Source organism: Neoarius graeffei, chromosome 12 (genome assembly GCF_027579695.1).
Source record: "Neoarius graeffei isolate fNeoGra1 chromosome 12, fNeoGra1.pri, whole genome shotgun sequence".
Lineage (NCBI taxonomy): Eukaryota > Metazoa > Chordata > Actinopteri > Siluriformes > Ariidae > Neoarius > Neoarius graeffei.
Genome location: NC_083580.1, coordinates 82347935 through 82370254, shown reverse-complemented (window position 1 = coordinate 82370254; position 22320 = coordinate 82347935). Strand labels below are relative to the sequence as shown.

The window sequence follows — 22320 nt, the reverse complement described above, 5'->3', positions numbered from 1 at the left end:
CATGTATCGTTCCAGTTCCCAAAAAGAATCGGCCCAGCGAGCTGAATGACTTCCGACCGGTGGCGCTAACTTCACATCTGACAAAGACGTTGGAGCGGCTCTTCCTCAGCCTCCTCAGACCCCAGGTGCAACATGCCCAGGACTGTCTGCAGTTTGCGTACCGGGCAGGTGTTGGTGTGGAAGACGCGATTCTCTACCTGCTACACCAAGCCCACTCGCATCTGGGTAAGGGAAATGGCACAGTGAGGATCCTCTTCTTGGACTTCTCGAGTGCCTTCAACACCATCCAGCCCCTATTGCTTCAGGACAAACTGAACAGGATGCGAGTGGACCCCTGCCTGGTCACCTGGATCTCCAGCTACCTCACTGACAGGCCGCAGTACGTCAGGCTGAAGGACATCACGTCTGACGCTGTGATTAGCAGCACTGGAGCACCCCAGGGCACAGTGCTGGCCCCTCTTCTCTTCACCCTGTACACCGTGGACTTCTGCTACAACTCTGAGCTGTGTCACATTCGGAGCGCAGGTGGCCAAAGTGGTTAGAGCGCTTGACCGCTAAGCGAACGGTCCCTGGTTCGAGCCTCGGCTCGACGGGGATCTGGGGCTCGCTCCCTGTCCACCCAGCAGTGAATGGGGACCTGGTGGAAACACTGGGGAAGTTAAAGGCGGCGAGGAAAGGAACTGGCCACCCTACCTCACTATGCCAATGGCCCAGGACAAGTGCGCTCTCTAACAGGCACTCCCCCAATGTACGAATCGTATATGGGACTCCCCTTTGCTTTTTTGTGTCACATTCAGAAGTTTGCCGATGACACAGCCATCGTTGGGTGCATCAGTGACGACAGAGAGGAGGAGTATAGGAGCCTGGTGAGGGACTTTGCTGTGTGGTGCAACAGGAACCATCAGCAGCTCAACACCTCGAAGACCAAGGAGCTGGTCATTGACTTTGGGAGGTCCAGACCAAGGTCACGACCAGTTCTGATCGAGGGAGTCGAGGTGGAGGCTGTGGATTCCTACAAGTACCTCGGGCTGTGGCTGGACAGCAAGCTGGACTGGACTTGCAACACCAATCACTTACACAGGAAGGGACAGAGCAGACTATACTTCCTTAGGAGGCTGTGGTCCTTTAACATCTGCAGGAAACTCCTGTGGATGTTCTATCAGTCTGTGGTCGCCAGTGTCCTGTTTTACACCGTGGTGTGCTGGGGGGGCAGCACATCCAAGGAGGACACATCCAGGCTGGACAAACTGATCAGGCGGGCCGGCTCTGTGGTCAGCATGAAGCTGGAGACTCTGGTGACGGTGGCAGAGAAGAGGTCTATGGACAAACTACTGAACATCATGGACGACGCCAGTCACCCTCTGCACACCATCATCAGCAACCAGAGGAGCCTGTTCAGTGACAGAATGCTCCTTCCCAAGTGCAGGACGAACAGACTCAAAAACACCTTTGTCCCTCACGCCATCAGACTGTACAACTCCTCTCTGGGGGGAGGAGGGGTAACAGGAGGACAGAGGACAGGAAGGAGCAGTAGCCTAGCCTAACAATAAGCAATACTGGACAATGTGCAATATAAAGTGCAATATCTCTCCTGCTCCCCCCCACACACACTTACCCTAACTCCACTTCTCCCCCCCCTCTCTTCCCCACATCTTATTCTTTTATATTTGTATATGTAAATACTTAATTTATCTAGAAGTTTTTCTCTATTTCTTTTCTCTGTTTATCTGTAATGATGCTGCTGGAATCTTAATTTCCCTGAGGGAACCCTCCCAAAGGGATCAATAAAGTTTTATCTAATCTAATCTCTAATCTAATAAGGATGAATTTTTCCTGCACAAACATCCCTTCAGACGCCCTGTACACCGCAGGGATGATGTTTATTTGATTAGATGTAAACAAGGACGTTATAGAACCAGTCTCACGTGAGCGTCAGTGATTTAACGTCAGCAGTCGGTTCGGAGCTCTCAGGCGCTGCAGGATGTTTTGTTTTACAAATGATTGAGTCTGAGCTTCTCACCGCGTGCTAAACTGGGGCACGAGACGTTACACAACATGCAAATCAAATCAAATCCAGGTGAGTCAACTCGGTCGGATCTTCCTATCTTCTTCTAACAAAGATACAGTGGTGCTTGAAGTTTGTGAACCCTTTAGAATTTTCTATATTTCTGCATAAATATGACTTAAAACATCAGATTTTCACACAAGTCCTAAAAGTAGATAAAGAGAACCCAGTTAAACAAATGAGACAAAAATATTATACTTGCTCATTTATTTATTAAGGAAAACGATACATTATTACATATCTGTGAGTGGCAAAAGTATGTGAACCTCTAGGATTAGCAGTTAATTTGAAGGTGAAATTAGAGTCAGGTGTTTTCAATCAATGGGATGACAATCAGGTGTGAGTGGGCACACTGTTTTATTTAAAGAACAGGGATCTATCAAAGTCTGATCTTCACAACATTTTTGTGGAAGTGTATCATGGCATGAACAAAGGAGATTTCTGAGAACCTCAGAAAAAGCGTTGTTGATGCTCATCAGGCTGGAAAAGGTTACAAAACCATCTCTAAAGAGTTTGGACTCCACCAATCCACAGTCAGACAGATTGTGTACAAACGGAGGAAATTCAAGACCACTGTTACCCTCCCCAGGAGTGGTCGACCAGCAAAGATCACTCCAAGAGCAAGGCGTGTAATAGTCAGCGAGGTCACAAAGGACCCCAGGGTAACTTCTCAGCAACTGAAGGCCTCTCTTACATTGGCTAATGTTCATGAGCCCACCATCAGGAGAACACTGAACAACAATGGTGTGCATGGCAGGGTTGCAAGGAAAAAGCCACTGCTCTCCAAAAAGAACATTGCTGCTCATCTGCAATTTGCTAAAGATCACGTGGACAAGCCAGAAGGCTATTGGAAAAATGTTTTGTGGGTGGATGAGACCAAAATAGAACTTTCTGGTTTAAATGAGAAGCGTTATGTTTGGAGAAAGGAAAACACTGCATTCCAGCATAAGAACCTTATCCCATCTGTGAAACATGGTGGTGGTAGTATCATGGTTTGGGCCTGTTTTGCTGCATCTGGGCCAGGATGGCTTGCCATCATTGATGGAACAATGAATTCTGAATTATACCAGCGAATTCTAAAGGAAAATGTCAGGACATCTGTCCATGAACTGAACCTCAAGAGAAGGTGGGTCATGCAGCAAGACAACGACCCTAAGCACACAAGTCGTTCTACCAAAGAATGGTTAAAGAAGAATAAAGTTAATGTTTTGGAATGGCCAAGTCAAAGTCCTGACCTTAATCCAATGGAAATGTTGTGGAAGGACCTGAAGCGAGCAGTTCATGTGAGGAAACCCACCAACATCCCAGAGTTGAAGCTGTTCTGTACGGAGGAACGGGCTAAAATTCCTCCAAGCCGGTGTGCAGGACTGATCAACAGTTACCGCAAACATTTAGTTGCAGTTATTGCTGCACAAGGGGGTCACACCAGATACTGAAAGCAAAGGGTCACATACTTTTGCCACTCACAGATATGTACTATTGGATCATTTTCCTCAATAAATGACCGAGTATAATATTTTTGTCTCATTTGTTTAACTGGGTTCTCTTTATCTACTTTTAGGACTTGTGTGAAAATCTGATGTTTTAGGTCATATTTATGCAGAAATATAGAAAATTCTAAAGGGTTCACAAACTTTCAAGCTCCACTGTACACTCACTGGCCACTATTAGGAACACCCGCTGTTCTCTGCAGTTCTCTAATCAGCCGATCCCTCCACAGCAGCACGATGCATCAAATCCCACAGATACAAATCAAGAGCTTCAAGTCAAGTCAAGTCAACTTTATTGTCAAATATGCTATACATGCTCGACATACAGCACAGATGAAATTTCAGTCCTCTCTGACCCACGGTGCAAACAGGCAATGCAATAAATAAAAATAGAATAATTGAAATAAACAATATAAACACTCTAGATAAGAAATAGACATAACCAGGGCGGGCCAGCCCACATTTTTTGATTTCGAGAAATTTCAATTTAAAAAGTTTGTTTTGTTGCATCTCTGAAGTACAGAATTTAACAAAAACTAGAATAGAAAGACATCACTAGTAAAGGTAAAATTTTTATGAATTACACTTATATGCCCCACCTCATGGACCCTCTAACTAATTTTTTTCAAAAATGAGTTTATGTTTTATTTATATATATATATATATATATATATATATATATATATATAAAAACTCATTTCATATACACACACACAAACTGGAGCAAATAAACAGTCAAGGGCACTTGAAGTATAGCAGGTAAACATGAAATAAGCAGTATAAACAATAAACTAATAGCTGTTAAGGTGAGGTAGTGCAGAATAGTGCAAATGAGCGAGGTAAAGTGAAATGTGCGGTCCCTGAGTTCAGTGTGCGAATGAATGTGTGTGTGTGTGTGTGTGTGTGTGTGTGTGTGTGTGTGTGTGTGTGTGTTGGGGGGGGGGAACTGTGAGGATGACGTCAGATGCTGAAGGGGGGGGCAGGGGGGTGTACGGGCAGAATCTGTGGCAGGGGGCAGAGGGGGGGAGGGGCAGAACAGGGAGGGAGTTGAGCCTCCTGACCGCCTGGTGAAAGAAACTGTTCTTGAGCCTGCTGGTTTTGGCCCGGAGACCCCGCAGTCTCCTCCCCGATGGCAGCAGGCTGAAGAGGCTGTGAGATGGGTGGGTGGGGTCACCTGCAATCCTGATGGCTTTGCGGGTGAGGCGGGAGTTATAGATATCCATTAGAGAAGGGAGAGAGACACCAATGATCCTCTCAGCTGCTCTCATGATGCGCTGCAGAGTCTTGCAGCAGGACACGGTGCAGGCGCCGTACCACACGGTGATGCAGCTGCTCAGGATGTTCTCGATGGTGCCTCTGTAGAATGTGTGCATGATGGGGGCCAGGATTCTTGCTCTCCTCAGTTTGCGGAGGAAGTACAGACGCTGTTGGGCTTTTTTGGCCAGTGATGCGGTGTTGTTGCTCCAGGACAGGTCTTCAGAGATGTGCACACCCAGAAACTTGGTGCTGCTCACCCTCTCCACTGCAGCACCATCGATAGTTAGTGGACCATGCTGGGTGTTTGCTCTCCTGAAGTCCACAACAATCTCCTTCGCCTTCTCCACGTTCAGGCGGAGATTGCTGTCCTTGCACCACATGGCCAAGCAGCTCACCTCACTCCTGTAGATTGTCTCATCACCATTGTTGATGAAACCCACCACAGTCGTGTCATCCGCAAACTTAATGAAGAGGTTGGAGCTGGATGTTGGTGTGCAGTCGTGGGTCAGCAGAGTGAAGAGGAGGGGGCTCAGCACACATCCTTGGGGGCCCCCCCCCGTGTTCAACGTGATGGTGCTGGAGGAGTTGCTGCCGACCCGTACAGACTGTGGTCTCCCTGTCAGGAAGTCCAGCAGCCAGTTGCACAGGGAGGTGTTGAGTCCCAGCTGGTCCAGTTTATGAATGAGCTGCTGAGGAATGATTGTGTTGAATGCTGAGCTAAAGTCTATGAACAGCATTCTGACGTACGAGTCTTTTGTCTCCAGGTGGGTGAGGGCTGAGTGGAGGGCAGTGGAGATGGCGTCATCGGTTGGACTGATATGCAAACTGGAAAGGGTCCAGGGCGGGGGGGGAGGGCAGACTTGATATGCTGCACGACTAGCCGCTCGAAGCACTTCATGAGGATGGGAGTGAGTGCAACCGGGCGGTAGTCAATGAAGCAGGAGGGAGACGGCTTCTTCGGGACCGGGATGATGGTGGTGGCTTTGAGTCACGTGGGGACAACAGCCTGGCTCAACGAGATGTTGAAGATGTCTGTCAAGACATCTGTGAGCTCCTTGGCACAGTCTCTCAGGACACAACCAGGAATATTATCAGGACCCGGGGCTTTCCGTGCATTTGTCGTCCTGAGAGCTCTCCTCACGCTGTCTGGGGACAGCATCAACACCTGGTCGCCAGGAGGTGGTGGGGTCTTCTGTGCCGTGGTGCTGTTGTCTGCCTCAAAGCGAGCGAAGAAGTCGTTCAACTGATTCAGCAGAGAGGTGGAGTTATCACAGGTCTGCGGCGAGGGCTTGTAGTCTGTGATGGTCTGAATCCCCCGCCACAGGTTCCTGGTGTCTCTGCTGTCATTGAAGTAGACAGCAATGTTCCTGGAATACTGTCTCTTGGCCACCCTGATGCCTCATGACAGGTTGGCCCTAGCTGTCCTCAGGCCCACCTCGTCTCCAGCTCTGAAGGCGGCGTTCCGAGCCCTCAGGAGCCTGTGGACTTCCCCTGTCAGCCATGGCTTCTGATTTGCCCGAATGGAGATGGTTCTGGTGACTGTAACGTCGTCCATGCACTTCCTCATGTAGGCAGTGACAGTCTCTGTTAAGGCTGAACGATAGATACGATAACAATATATATCTAGATATGAACATTCAAGAGATTAATATCGAAAAAGCTACGATATAGATTTCCCCTCCCCGCGCTCGCCCTGCATGTACAGCTCTGGCAGTCACAACAAACATCATTTTTATGATTGCCCTCGAATGCACCGCTAAGGCCAGCCAACCACAAACCTTATTTCATGCTTGCTGTGGATCGACAGCTGAAGCCAACCAATGACAAACATATGAGGGCGGGAGTGAGGGAGACAGACCGACACGCGCACACGCTACAGACACAGCGGGGAAATTAAAAAGAAAGAAAGAAAATGAGTGCAGAAGATAATGCGGCCAGTGGCAGTGCAGAATCTGACTTGGTGCCAAAACATAAATCATCCTCCATTATTTGGAGGCATTTTGGATTCAAAAAGGACGATGTTAACCAAAGTGAGGCGTTGTGCAGGTCATGCTTAGCAAAAATTGCGACGAAGCAGGGTAGCACAACAAACATGTTTCACCACCTGAAACACCATCGCGTGCTGCACGAAGAGTGCATGACAATGAGAGAAACACCGGGGACTTCTCAGTCATCCCAAAATAAGCCAAAGCAAAAGTTTGATTGCTGATGCGTTCAGTAGCGTTACACCATACGAGTCCACCAGACAAAGAAATTACAGACGCTATAACATACCACATTGCAAAAGACATGGTACCTGCAAGCAGAGCTGCAGTAAAATGTTTGATTTGTAATTTATTTATTCGTAATTTATGTTAATGTTGATGACTGGCAGTGAGTTCTTAAAAATAAAACTGCACTTTCAACGTTTTTTTTGTATTATGATGTTTTTATTTTTCTCAAAAATGCTTGGTTTTCACTGAACCCGTAGTCATATCGTATCGATAGAGATATCTGGCATGAATATCGAGATATGACATTTTTTCCATATCGTTCAGCCCTAGTCGCTGCATACTCCTGGAGATCTGTCGTGTTGTTGTAGGTGGCCACCTGTCTGAACATGCTCCAGTCAGTGGTGGAAAAACAGTTCTGGAGTGCCTCTGAGGACCCCTCTGGCCACACACGTACCTGCTTTGTAGCTGGTTTGGTGACTTTAACCAGCGGCCTGTATGCTGGCATTAGCATAACAGTGGAGTGATCTGAAGGCCAATTTATGCTGACAACCCAGTCCTCGCAGATGGCGTCTGCGAAGCCCCCCCCTTTGCAGACGCTCTGCATGCACCTCCCAAAAATTGTGACCACTGCAGACAGCCTCGCAGACAGCGTCGCAGACAAGAGGGCTCTGATTGGTCCACTCTACATCTGCTGTACACGCACTTCCGCTTCCCTACTTTCCTGGTTTGTTTTGTTTTCATGACCACCATTTTAAAATTTTTAAAAAGCAGCACGAAGAGCGGTTGATCGAGGAAGTGAGGAAGTACGTACATCTATACGACTCCAGTTCTAGTCATTATAAGTAACCGGAGGATAAACACTCCACTAACCACACCCACCAACTACTCCTAGCGATTTCGCAACTTCGCGCCCCCTTGCATTGTGGCGGTGAATAACATAGCGCACGCCTATTACTCCCCGCTCAACAATAAATTACAACTGTCTGCGAAAAGCTATCTGCGAAAGCCTTGTCGCAAGAGCATGCAGAGGCCTTGAGGCCCCAAGGTGGGGGAGGGGGAGGGCTTTGTAGGCACCTTTGTGCATGGTGTAAACATTGTCCAGAGTATTGTTTCCACGTGTGGGAAAGTTGATATGCCCATAGAGTTTTGGAAACACGCTCTTGGGGTTTGCATGGTTGAAATGGGCGGCACGGTGGTGTAGTGGTTAGCACGGTCGCCTCACAGCAAGAAGGTTCGAGTCCCGTGGCCGGCGAGGGCCTTTCTGTGTGGAGTTTACATGTTCTCCCCGTGTCTGCGTGGGTTTCCTCTGGGTGCTCTGGTTTCCCCCACAATCCAAAGACATGCAGTTAGGTTGACGTGGGGCAGCCTTGGGCTGAGGTGCCCTTGAGCGAGGTACCGAACCCCTGACTGCTCCCCGGGCGCTCTGGTGTGGCTGCCCACTGCTCTGGGTGTGTGCACGTGCGTGTTCACTGCTTCAGATGGGTTAAATGCAGAGGATGAATTTCACTGTGCTTGAAGTGTGCATGTGACGAATAAAGGTTTAAAAGAAAAGAAAAAGAATAAATCCCCAGCCAGGATGAGGAAAGCATCTGGGTGGGCTGTCTGCTGCTCACTGATGTGCTGATAGAGTTCATTCAGTGCTTCACTCCTGTTGCTACTAGACCCGGGAGGGATGTATATTGCTACCAGCAATATGGCTGTAAATTCCCTCAGCAGGTAGAATGGCCGGCAATTAATAATTATAAACTGCACCAGTGGTGAGCAGTGTTTGCAGACCATGACAGCATTGTGGCACCAGGCATCACTGATATAAACACAGAGTCCTCCACCGTGAGTCTTCCCCCCCCCCCGACTAGTGCTCTGTCTGACCGGTAGCATGTTAGCCAGGCTAGCTGAATGGCACAGTCTGGGACGCTGTCGTTAAGCCATGTTTCCACAAACACAAGGACACAACACTCACTCACAGACTAAGGCTACATCCACACGACAACGGCAATGACATTTTATTAAAAAAAATATCGCGTCCACATGGGCAACGGATCAGTAAAATATCAGGTACATATGGCAACGCAACGCTTGCTGAAAACGATGCAATACACATGCCACACCTCTACGTGCGCTGTAAGACAGTCCCATTGGAGACACCAGAACAATAGAAGTAGGACGCATGCGCATAAACCCCTTCTTCTACCCGGCATGAAGCACTCAGGAACAAGCACACAACAACAAGAAGATGGCTGCGACTACGCGAGGAAATCGTGCCTTCTGTGTGTACAAATTAGTTTTATTAGTGTGCATAGTTTTATATAACTTAATTTTCTTATTGTGTGTGAACATTTTGAAAAGCATTTTTATATAATTTATATAAAACTTTTTATATTGTGTGTGAACATTTTGAAAAGCAGTCTTATCCAATAAAAAAAAGAAATTCAAGAAATGGTTCAGTTACTTGTTTATTTAAAAGAAAAGCTGTATACAAAAGTGAATGCAATGCAGTGGTTCATACAAAACAGCGAGAGTGCTGCTTGTTCTAGTCATGTGGTTGTGACGTCATCGTAAACAAATCCGTTCTACTCATCCAGACGACTTCGCACCGGCGCCGTTGCTAGATTTTTCCACTCTGGAACCTGTTCTCAAAAAATATCGTTTTAGGGCACCCAAAACGCCGGTGCCGTGTGGACACCAGGCCAAAACGATAAACAATTTTATCAGATTCACCTGAATCCGTTGCCGTGTGGACAGCCTCTTAGAAGATGAGCGGAGTAGGCGGACATAATCCAGCTTGTTGTCTAGCAAGCGTACATTGGCCAGAGAAGAAAACCTTTATTCGTCACATACACACTTCAAGCACAGTAAAAATTCATCCTCTGCATTTAACCCATCTGAAGCAGTGAACACACGCACACACTCCGAGCAGTGGGCAGCCACACCAGAGCGCCCGGGGAGCAGTCAGGGGTTCGGTACCTCGCTCAAGGGCACTTCAGCCCAAGGTCACCCCACGTTAACCTAACTCAGGGTATCTGCACATTTTTCAAGTACAAATTTAAAGACTTTTAAGACCTTTTCAAGACCTCTAAATGGAAAAATTAAGACTGTACCATGGCAAAGAAAATGATAAATACGACAACTTAAAACTGTTTTCTGCAATAGTTTTTTTTTACTAACTTTAAGAAGAATGCACACAATTGGTGAACAACAGGGTGCATCAACGGCAACTGTTAGACAGCAAACAGCTGAAGCAAAGTCGTGTGTTCTGGGCCTGCAGAACTACTGTAGCAGCGAGGAGAAGACTGGGGTTTACTGGAGAAAACACCAGGAATCATTTCAAAAACCAAAACAATAAACGGCAAGTAGAGCCAGCTGAACAACCTTAGCCGGCATTATTTCAATCCCCAAAGATCATCTTTGATGTGTGATTTTGTGCCCGACAGCAAAATCAGTGTGAGTGTCGTCCAGTATACAGCTGGCTGAGGAAGTTCTCGAGTATCTTCTGCATTATAGCAGGGAACAGCGTAAACCTGTTTATGCAGTCATACAATCATCAGAGCGTTACATTAAACACAGAAAAACTACTGTCACCTTTCATAACCATTATCAATATTAATCAATGTGTCGTAATAACTAAACTAATTATCAGTGCAATTGTTATATCAATGTTCATTATTCAAAAATAATCATCTATAATCCATGAATAATTGTTTGTATTACTACTACTACTACTAATAATAATAATACTTTTTAATAATAATTTTAAAAAATTAACTCAATTTTATAACATTTTAATAATCACTACTTATTAGCTATATTAATAATTGAGTAGCAATTATTATAATTCAGTATTACTAATTACTACTTAATAAGCAGTGATTATCAAAATGTAATTTAATAATTAATAAGTAGTAATTATTATTAACTACTACTTAATTATACTAATAATTAATAAGTAGTGATTATTAAAATGCTATAAAATTGAGTTATAAGATTAGTTAAAATTATTATTAAAAAGTAGTAACTTATTATTAGTAGTAGTGATACATAATTTGTTTTTAATAGTGAACATTGATATAACAATTGTACTGATAATAATAACATTAACAACAAGTGTTACTAGTAGTATTATTGTTTATTATTATTATCATCATCATTATTATTTAGTAGTACAGTTATTTTATATCAATGTTCACTATTTAAAAAATTATCTATAATCCATGAGTATTTGTTTGTATTCTACCAATTACTACTTTTTAATAATTATTTGTAATAATTTTTAATAACTTAATTTTATAACATTTAATAATCCCTAGTACTTATTAATCACTAATTCATAAGTAGTAATGATTAATAATCAATAATAATTACTACTAATAATAATTATTATTAGTGGTTGCCAATATTATTCTTATTATTATATTAAAAACACTGTTGTAGACGATAGGTAATAAAGCAAAACTTTTTGTACAAATTATTTATATTGTACTATATTTAGAATTATTGTATTTTCTGGAGTTCTTTTTAATTGAGTTTTGAAATAAAGGTTGTTTATATATTTATATTAAACTTAGTACCATAAACAATGTTAATTATGTAAAAAAAAAAAAATGATGCTAATCACTATTATTATTAGTATGTCCTACAAGTCCCATTTTCCACCTGACTCTTGTGCGTATGCGCGAACCCCCCTGCGCTTCACTCCGGAGCGCTTGACCTCTAACACACATGCGCGCCTCGTGTCCGTGAAAAGCCAGTTTCCCAGTGGGCGTGTCCCCAGCGCTGCGTTATCGTCTTTAAACACATTTGTGCGATCCAGCGCTTTTTATCGCAAACGATTCTTCTCCTTATTTTGAGGGTATTTGTCATCCCCCAACCACTTATCGTTAAACAGACATCTTCCCATAATTATCAACGCTTTCTAGTGCCCACGTAAGCTACCCGCGCATCTCTCACTCTTCACAACCACCGCACCACACCACACCGCCTCCAGTAGCCTCCTAACGTTAGTTCTTGATCTACGGAATGCACAGAATGCACAGAACCAATGCTGCCCCCAAAAGGTGCGCTGGTCACTTTTAAAATTACGGTTAAAAAAATACCCCAAACCGGATGGAGACATTTCACTCGTTCGGTCCAATATTAAATTTAATACCTCCCTTTCGAAAATTCCAGTAATTCCAAACAATTTAAGACGTTTTTAGGCCTTGAAAACCGAAAGTTGTATTTAAGACTTTTTAAGGACCCGCGGGAACCCTGTAACTGCATGTCTTTGGACTGTGTGGGAAACCGGAGCACCTGGAGGAAACCCACGCAGACATGAGGAGAACATGCAAACTCCACACAGAAAGGCCCTCGCCGGCCGCTGGGTTCGAACCCGGAACCTTCTTGCTGTGAGGCAACCGTGCTAACCACTACACCACTGTGCCGCCCTAATGAGAGTGATGGTAGGGCTAGTCGGCCGGTGAGGGCTAGCCGCTAGCCTAGCCCGGATACCTCCGCGCTTGCCCCTCTTCTGCTTCCGCATGTTCTGCCTGTGGTGCTTCCACTGTAGGCTGGATGCAGGAGTGGGGGTCAGTGGTTGAGCAGGCCTCTGGAGCAAACCGTAGTCGCATAGCACTTCTGCGTCCGCTGGATTTATATCCGTGAATATAGTTCTGCAGATGTCATGCAGAAACTCATGGGAGTATGTGTGCCTTAAGACTGATGGACGTGACAAAGACGAACAGATACACGCTGTTTTAAAACACAAAAAACACGAAAACACCATTCTGTCGAGACGGACAGGAGACGCTGCGTGTACGCGCCGCCATCTTGAAAAAAAAACGTTCAGTTAATGTTCAAACATCAGAATGGGAAAAATTGTGATCTCACAGTGTGACTTTCTCTCACTGTGGTATGGGTGTTGGTTTGATCCAGATGGACTGGTTTGAGTATTTCAGAAGCTGATGATCTCCTGGGGTTTTCACACACAACAGTCTCTAGAGTTTACACAGAATGGTGCAGAAAACAAAAAACACTGAGTGAGTGAGCGACAGTTCTGTGGGTGGAAACAAACGCCTTGTTGATAAGAGAGGGTCAGAGGGAAATGGACAGATTGGTTCAAGCTTTTTTCCCCCAGGAAGGATATAGTAACTCATATAATCACTCTTTACAACCGTGCTGAGCAGAAAAGTATCTCAGCATGAAACAGCAGAAGAACACATTGGGTTCCACTCCTGCAGCCAAGAACAGGGAGCTTAGAATCAACAAGTTCCTATTAAAAGGTGCTGGGGAGTGTATCTGGATATGTATGAACATGCAGATTTATAACATCAGGATCTGATGAAAAATCAAGTAGTTTAACCATTATTTCCTGTTCAAGGAAAAAGTTAAGAGAAATTTCAAAAACGTGAAACAACTTTTTAAAGACATGTTCCGGTATATCTTATAAAATTCAGTGTTCTCCACGGGCGCTTTTAAAACGTGGCGGTGCGCCACTTTAATTCTGGCCCGCCACCCTTCCCTTGGCCAAATAAATAAATCAATAAACAAACAACTTCATCAGTATACACCAAATAAATCGTGACATATTTGCTTTATAATAATTTTGTAACTATTTAACACGCAGAAGACCATTAAACGAATGCATACGGGGCTACCTGAAGTGGCCACGCGACTGCAGTAGAAAACCACAGATTGTGACACAGAGCTCTGCAGATTGAGGTCTATCCCTGCGTTACACTACACCGCTACAAGCTGCAGCTAGCCAGCAGCTAAATAACTTTGCAGGTGTTTGTTATTGTGCAACGGTTACGCTTATCTATCACCTTTTCTGACCATACACAGTTACAGTAACCATATAACAGCACATACACAGTTACGTTCAGGTCTTTTATTTTACGTATCTGTGATCGTGTAGGTGAGAGCTGCATCTTCCCGTTGCTTCCCTGCAGTCGTTTACTGCAGGACTTCTGGGTTCCTGAGTCAAAGGACCTGAACTACGGAGGCCGGGGTGGCTTTGTACAGGGATGTGATTTGGGGCTGGTGAAATTATCTGAAAATTTTAGGCGGGGGTCTGGGGGCCGCAGGTCCAGGGCAGCACCCTGGTGAGGGGACAAGGGGGGAAGCCCCCTGAAGCTCCTGGGTTTTGGGGTTTTCTGACTTAAAAATTGTACTAAAATGGCAAGCAAACACACAAGAAAAAACTTGTCATGATTAACAAATTCAAGCCAATTTAATGGTCAACATGCAACTCTGACACACACACACTCTCGCTCACTCTCTCTCACTCGCGCGCGCGCACACTCTCTCGCGTGCGCACGCACGCTTGCGCTCTCTCTCTCTCTCTCGCGCGCTCTCTCGCTCTCTCTCTCACTCACTCGCTCGCTCTCACTCGCTCGCTCTCACTCACGCGCTCTCAAATGCTCGCTCGCTCTCACTCGCTCGCTCGCGCGCTCTCACTCGCTCGCTCGCGCGCTCTCACTCGCTCGCTCACGCGCTCTCGCTCGCTCACGCGCTCTCGCTCGCTCGCGCTCTCTCTCTCTCGCGCGCTCTCTCGCTCGCGCTCTCTCTCTCTCGCGCGCTCTCTCGCTCGCGCTCTCACTCACTCACTCGCGCGCTCTCACTCACTCACTCGCGCGCTCTCACTCACTCACTCGCGCGCTCTCACTCACTCACTCGCGCGCTCTCACTCACTCACTCACTCACGCGCTCTCGCTCACTCACTCTCGCGCTCTCGCTCGCTCACGCGCTCTCGCTCGCTCACGCGCGCTCTCTCGCTCGCGCGCGCTCTCTCACTCGCGCGCGCTCTCTCACTCGCGCGCGCTCTCTCACTCGCGCGCGCTCTCTCTCTCTCTCACTCGCGCGCGCTCTCTCTCTCTCTCACTCGCGCGCGCTCTCTCTCACTCGCGCGCGCTCTCTCTCTCACTCGCGCGCGCTCTCTCTCTCTCACTCGCGCGCGCTCTCTCTCTCTCTCACTCGCGCGCGCTCTCTCTCACTCGCGCGCGCTCTCTCTCTCTCACTCGCGCGCGCTCTCTCTCTCTCTCACTCGCGCGCGCTCTCTCTCTCTCTCACTCGCGCGCGCTCTCTCTCTCTCACTCGCGCGCGCTCTCTCTCTCTCTCACTCGCGCGCGCTCTCTCTCTCTCACTCGCGCGCGCTCTCTCTCTCTCTCACTCGCGCGCGCTCTCTCTCTCGCTCACTCGCGCTCTCTCTCTCTCACTCGCGCGCGCTCTCTCTCTCTCTCTCACTCGCGCGCGCTCTCTCTCTCTCTCACTCGCGCGCGCTCTCTCTCTCTCTCACTCGCGCGCGCTCTCTCTCTCACTCGCGCGCGCTCTCTCTCTCACTCGCGCGCGCTCTCTCTCTCTCACTCGCGCTCTCTCTCTCTCACTCGCGCTCTCTCTCTCTCACTCGCGCTCTCTCTCTCTCACTCGCGCGCGCTCTCTCTCTCTCTCACTCGCGCGCGCTCTCTCTCTCTCACTCGCGCTCTCTCTCTCTCACTCGCGCGCGCTCTCTCTCTCTCTCACTCGCGCGCGCTCTCTCTCTCTCACTCACTCGCGCGCGCTCTCTCTCTCTCACTCACTCGCGCGCGCTCTCTCTCTCTCACTCGCGCGCGCTCTCTCTCTCTCACTTGCGCGCGCTCTCTCTCTCTCACTCGCGCGCGCTCTCTCTCTCTCACTCGCGCGCGCTTTGCATCTTTACGCTCGATCACGGAGGCTGCCATCTTTCAACTCTGTTTGAAGCGAGCTTACGTACAGCTATCTAACAAGCGCGTTCATTGGTTGTTACAGAGCGATGGGCCAATCACGTACCTCGTTTCATCTCAATGACGGAATTGTGTAAATGACGTAATTACGTCAATGAGATGAAACGAGGTACCTGATTAGCCCATCGCTCTGTAACAACCAATGAACGCGCTTGCTTCAAACAAAGAGTTGAAAGATGGCAGCCTCCGTGATCGAGGCGTAAAGATGCAAATCCGAGGCTGCCATCTTTCAAACAAAGTCGGAACGAATAGGATACGAATGTGGATTTGAGGGAAAAATTGGAAGCTTTTTTTTTTCAAGTTTTGAGGTGAAAAAAGCGGAATTCCGCGAATTCGCGGAAAAATCACATCCCTGTTTGTAGTGCCAGTCTCGGGCACGCGCACCAGCTCGTGCATTGATTGATTGAAGTGGTTTCACCCAATTAACATTAATTGTGTGTATTGTAAAAAAAAATGCATTTATTGTAATTGGGCATTTTGTTTATGTATGGAAGTTCATTTATTTTTCACACAGAAAAAAATATAATTAATTCAGGGATGAGCAACAGGCACATCAGTCTCAACTGAAATGTCAAATGAGTCTCACATTGACAATAAAGATGATATGTACAGTAAGAATGTGTTAATTTTTTGTAAAATGATTTTAATAATGATTTAGCATTTCCTATCCATTTATTGGCCAGTTTCACTGTCAAAAAAGCCCAAAGTCCTCCAAACCCCTGCCACTACATTTTATTTTTGAAAAGTGGAGAACACTGAAAATTAAAACAAACATCTGCAACTTCTCATGTCTATGTTACAGATGATTTTTGAAATCGGGTGAATTTGGATTCACTGAGGTGAATTAGGTTGCCATTCTTAAAAGGGATTTTTTAGGGTGTTCGTTAAAAGAATGAGAACATGTCAACATCCACGCTCTCTTCACATTTCCCCTCGTTTCTCCCGCAACCCCTTTATACCTTCTATCCCCAGAATTACACTTATTATACCTGCCTTTCTGTCTAAATTAATTTGCTCTTTTCCCCCCACTTTTTCCTGTCCTTGCTGGGAATTGAACTCAGGACCTTCTGCTTTGAATTCACCGAGGTAAATCTACAATCACCTGATCTCAAACATCACCTGTAACATCCATCCATTATCTGTAGCCGCTTTATCCTGTTCTACAGGGTCATAGGTGGGCTGGATCCTATCCCAGCTGACTACGGGTGAAAGGCGGGGTTCACCCTGGACAAGTCGCCAGGTCATCACAGGGCTGACACATAGACACAGACAACCATTCACACTCACATTCACACCTACGCTCAATTTATGCCGCTTTTCCACTACAAACGCGGCTGAGTCGGGCTGAGCCGTGCCGTGTCGAGCTGAGCGGGGCTGTTGGAGTTGCATTTCGACTACAACCGCGCTGAACCGTGCTGGCTGGAAGTGGGTGGACACATTGGGTGGAGTTAGCGAAAGTGGGTGGACGTCACGTGATGTCGTTAAGCAGCGCAAACAGTGACATCAGTGATCTTTTAAGCGGTAGTCTCACGACCCGGATAGTAAACAATAAACATGGAGGACATGGAGTCGTTAGTGTTGCTGGTCTTGGTTCTGTGGCTTGTTGTCACCGACAACGCCAACAGATACTGGCAAGAGCGTATAGATGAGGCGAGGCGCATAAGGCTTCAGAAATTCTCATAATTCGTAATTATTCTTCTTCCGGGTTTACGGTGTTTACAGATCCCAGCGTGCTCGCGGGGCGTGTGTGGGCATGTGAGGACACTCCTCCTCACCAGTCAGTGCACAGGGGAGTGTCTGCTCACGCCCCCAGCCTCACTCGGCTCGCTTTGGCTCGCTTCAGCCCCACTCCAAAACCGTGCGAGTTTTAGGGGCTAAGCAGGGCTGAAGCGAGCCGAGTCGTGCTGTTTTTTGGTAGTCGAAACGCGAGCCGTGTCGGGCTGAAGTGAGCTGAAAAAGGGTAGTGGAAAAGGGCCATTAGAGTCACCAGTTAACCTAACCTGCATGTCTTTGGACTGTGGGGGAAACCGGAGCACCCGGAGGAAACCCACGCGGACACGGGGAGAACATGCAAGCTCCGCACAGAAAGGCCCTCGCCGGCCCCGGGGCTCGAACCCGGACCTTCTTGCTGTGAGGTAACAGTGCTAACCACCGTGCTGCCCCCACCTGTAACATCTCCATCTAAACTCTAACAGACTAGGACTTTAATCTGTTTTTTTTTTGGGGGGGGACGACTGAAATATTCTGATCTCCTTAATAAATATATTTAACTGATGTTTCTGTTCGTTATTAACATCGATATAGAGCATTATGGTGATGAGAGATCAGGTGTGACTCGAGGTTTACAGTCTCATGTTCGCTGTACTCACGCCGCAAGTCATCATCTTAACACTGCAATTAAATCAAGCCACAGGTAAACGTTAGTCGCGTTGTTCTAAATCTGAAAACAAACAGAACTAAAGCAGGAAGGAAAAGGTGAGCTCTGCCCAAACGTAAACTCCTCACACTCCAATCTGGTCATGTTTTTTTTTTTTAATTTCAAACCTGATGAAAAAGTTTGAGCACTCAATCTGAACAGACGTCACAAAAGACTCAACAGCGCCACCACATGGCTTTAAAGGTTTTTGACACGTTATTTTTTTTATCTAGACGATTACATCATTAAACTCGTTTTTTTTCTTTTTTTAAAATGTTAAATGAAGATTTTCACATTCCTGAAAAAGCTCAGCTCAAGTTACTGATCAGAATAAGAATATTACACTCAACACCATTGTGCATTTGGACATTTACAACATTTCCCTCAGCTCCTACACGATTAAAGCAGCAGGACACACCCGAGTATAATAACCGCTGGCAGGTAAAACACTCACTCCTCAAATCCAAACACAAACACCAAAAGGCATGAGATAAATAACATGACAGAGTCATGACTGTAACCTTCACATGAGCACATCGAGTTCTTTCTTCACCACCACAAAGAGTAGGAGAGGAAATGGTGAACTGAAGTTATGGAGCAAAACAGGAAGTAGAGCATGGACAAGCTGAAAGTGTTTATAAGCCGACAGTCCTGCGCGCCAAAGCGGACGCATCACACAATTCTACAACCGTCAGCAGCTCTGCCTTGGCCTTACACAACACAACATGCATCCGGTTCCAGGAGAAGGCACGCTCGCGCTGTGTGTGTGTTTTGTAAATACATCACTACAAGGCCTGTAAAACTTGCTGTTTTGCTGGTGCACAAATAAACAGAGTAATTAAATTGTCTCCACTCTGCTCTCTCCCTCTATTTAGATTTGCGATAAGAGAGCCAATGCTCACCCAGCGTTCCTGAGAAAGACTCCGGCTCCACCGTGACCCTGACAGGGATAATAAAGATGAGGGAATATTCAAAATACAGAAAGGCAAACTGTCGGTTAATTGCTGTCCGGATTTATACGATGGCTCAATTCTAGACTGTGAGATTAGACTGTGATGTAAATCTCAAAGGTCGAGCGGTGAGAGTGCGAGCGTTCAACTGTTCTTCACAACTGAAAGAAAAAAGTTGTGCTGGTAGGAATGAGAGCTGTGACGAATCCAAGATCAGAGTTATACAGACAGAAAACCCAAATAAACTCGATATTAAAGATATTTATCATTCAGACGATGGAGTAATCCTGTACGTTAATAATGTTTAGGTGTAAAGGAGGAAGTTACTGATACAGGAAACAGGTTTTTTTATTTCAATTTACAAAATTCCTGCGTTTCCATTTTATTAAACACGACACATGGATTCTCAGAAATATTAGCACCCTTTCAGGTACAGCAGAGTCATTTCTTCTTCTTCCAGTTACTCCCATTAGGGGTCGCCACAGTGGATCATCATGATCTGCAGATTTGATATGGCATAGGTTTTACACCGGATGCCCTTTCTGACACAACCCTCCCCAGTCTATCCAGGCAGAAATAATTCTAAGCACAGAACAAAGAACACACTGGCTTGGACAACCCCAGTGGCTGGGTATTTCACCTAACCTGCATGTGTTTGAACCGTGGGGGAAACCAGAGGACGCAGAGGAAACCCACACAGACATGGGGAGAAGATGCAAACTCCACAAAGAAAGACCCCTGTTGGCCATGGGGTCTGAACCTGGAACCTTCTTGCTGTGAAGCAACAATGATAACCACTACACCACTGTATCACCCAGCTACACCAGAGTCATTTATCAATCACATGTATCCAAACTAAAATGATCAGCGGAGTGCTGAGTTTTGGTGAAAAACACCGACATGTCCAGGAATAAAATCACAGAGCGGCTCCTGTGAAAGAGGAAATGACCTCATGGACAGTTAATCCCATCTGAATAGGGCTAAAGTGTGCCTGAAAGCACTGAATGTTACGCTGGAGATCGTTTTAAACAGTTTTAATATAAAATTGTGTTATTCTTGAGCACTTAGTTCTAACTGTGACTAACAAACTAACACACATTTGTGTGTGTACAAATTCCATTAGAGCTCTGTGGCGTTCCTGCTTCCTCTTAACATCCTGGACTTTTCTGCTCAAGTGAAAGGTGCATCTTCCCTGGCGATGAGAAATCCCTGTCCTCGCACCTTCATCGTCAAACTGGAACGCTGTAGTCAACAGGTATCGTTTACGAAGTTATTACTAAACCAGCGTCACTGATCCTGAGCAGATGAAGATCAGATAAAGATGATGTCGACTCACTATAGACTCTGATTTGTGTGTGTGTGTGACAGGAGCAGAAGCTGATGTTCTCTCTTGCTGTTCCTGATCATCAGCCTGAAGCGTTGATGTGCCGCGAGATGCTTTTCTGCTCAGCACAGCTGCACAGAGTGGTGACTTCACTCAGCTCTGATCATTCCCCTCTGACCTTCTCTCATCAACACAGTGTTTTATCAAAAACTCCTGCACATGACTGAGTGATTTCTGAACATCAGGCGTTCCTAATAAACTGCTCAGTGAGTGTTTCGTAATTTCTGACCCGAGAGATTGTTCAACTCTTCTGCTGTGGTCAGTTTTGGCAAGAAAAACAAGGATTAAAAAACCAAAACTGCCTGTAGGGTTTCACTCCAGCTCAGAATTCATCAGAAAATTAGCCTGAATTACCTTTGATTAAAATAAATTAAAAAAAAGTGTGTGTGCGCTTCTGAGGAAGGAAAGTGCTAAACAGGATAGCTAACGCTAAGCTAGACTAGTGATAAACAAACAACATAGATAGGTACTGTATTTATATAAATTACAAAAAACCCTATAATAATGTCTACAATTCAAATCCTTTTAAACCAAGTTGTGTGTTAAAAAGTGTTTAGCCGGCTAATGCTAACCACCAATAATAAATAATAACAGCAGTTCCTCCTGCAGCTAGCTGTGTGCTAACAGAGCTAACAGTCCGCTTCACGGAATAAAAACTGAGGTAAACCCTGTCAGACCCTCATCCTCCTCCTCCTCCTCCTCCTCCTGCATGTTCTCCAAGAAATCACTCACAGCCCGGGAGCTCCAGGTGATAAAAGTCTGCTGTGGGGTTTGTTTGTTTTTTACCTCTTGTCTTGTTTTAGGCCCAAACCATCGTAGCTTCTGAAAAAGCCCCTTTTTCTCCTCCTTTGTCTTTTCTTCACTGCGACTCACAACTCCATTAAATGTGTCATCAGGGAGAACTGGGCTAAAAAATAAATAAAATCAATCCAAACGTGTTTTTAAAAACCCCAGTGTTGAGTTTAACCCGCTCGGGCTGAGGGAGCCATGAGTGCGCGGAGTTTCCGCCGCCTCGCTGAGGGAAGCCGCTGAGTGAAGCCGCGCCGCGCCGCGGGGCTCCGACACGCTCCAGGGCCCGGGGGGAGGAGCCACGGTCACGTGACACACACACACACACGCCAGGCTGGGATCAGACGGGTTCCGTAAAGGTTCCGGTTCGTATTCGAAAGTAAAATCACTTGACATTTAGCAGATGCTCTTATCCAGAGCAGCCCGGGGTGGCCTGCTCAGCTCAAGGGCACTTCAACCATTCCTGCTGGGCCAAGGAATCGAACCAGCAACCTTTCGGCTCCCAGAGCTGTTTCTGTGATCAGCAGGCCACGCCTCCTGAGCCAAACACACCAGATGAATGTAAAGGTTTGGTGGAAATGCTCTGTTATTCCACTAGGGGGCGAGAGAGAGAGAGAAAACACCAACCCCCCTTGGTTTCATCAGCGAGATGAAGATGTGACTCTCACTCGGGATGGACGGGATTTCTTTTCGATCCGATACCAAGTAATACTCAAGCTCCTATCCCGATATCGATACTTAAAAAAAACTTCTTGTGTGCACACGCAAAAAAATCCCAACAGGAACTCTGTGATTCCTATCGTGAAATGTTGATAAACGCAGACCTCCAATGTTTCCTTGAAAGCTTTAGAAGTGTCACATGCACACTCAAGCACACTGAAATTCATCCTCTGCATTCAACCCATCTGAAGCAGTGAGCACACACATGCACACACCCATACTCAGAGCAGTGGGCAGCCACGCTACAGCGCCCAGCTGCAGGTTCGGCAGTGGCGTGCACAGACAGACACGAGGTGGTGCTCAA

At 46.3% G+C, this 22320-nt stretch overlaps 1 protein-coding gene across 1 annotated transcript in view; it reads right to left on the bottom strand.

Annotated features, from left to right (window-relative positions):
* Nucleotides 1-21668, bottom strand: part of aff4 (AF4/FMR2 family, member 4) — a 61510-nt gene extending 39842 nt beyond the window's left edge. Inside the window, exon 1 of the mRNA XM_060936562.1 lies at nucleotides 21294-21668. The gene's annotated coding sequence lies outside the window, so the exon portion shown is untranslated. The remainder of the gene's footprint in view (nucleotides 1-21293) is intronic.
* Between the last annotated feature and the right edge of the window lie 652 nt (nucleotides 21669-22320).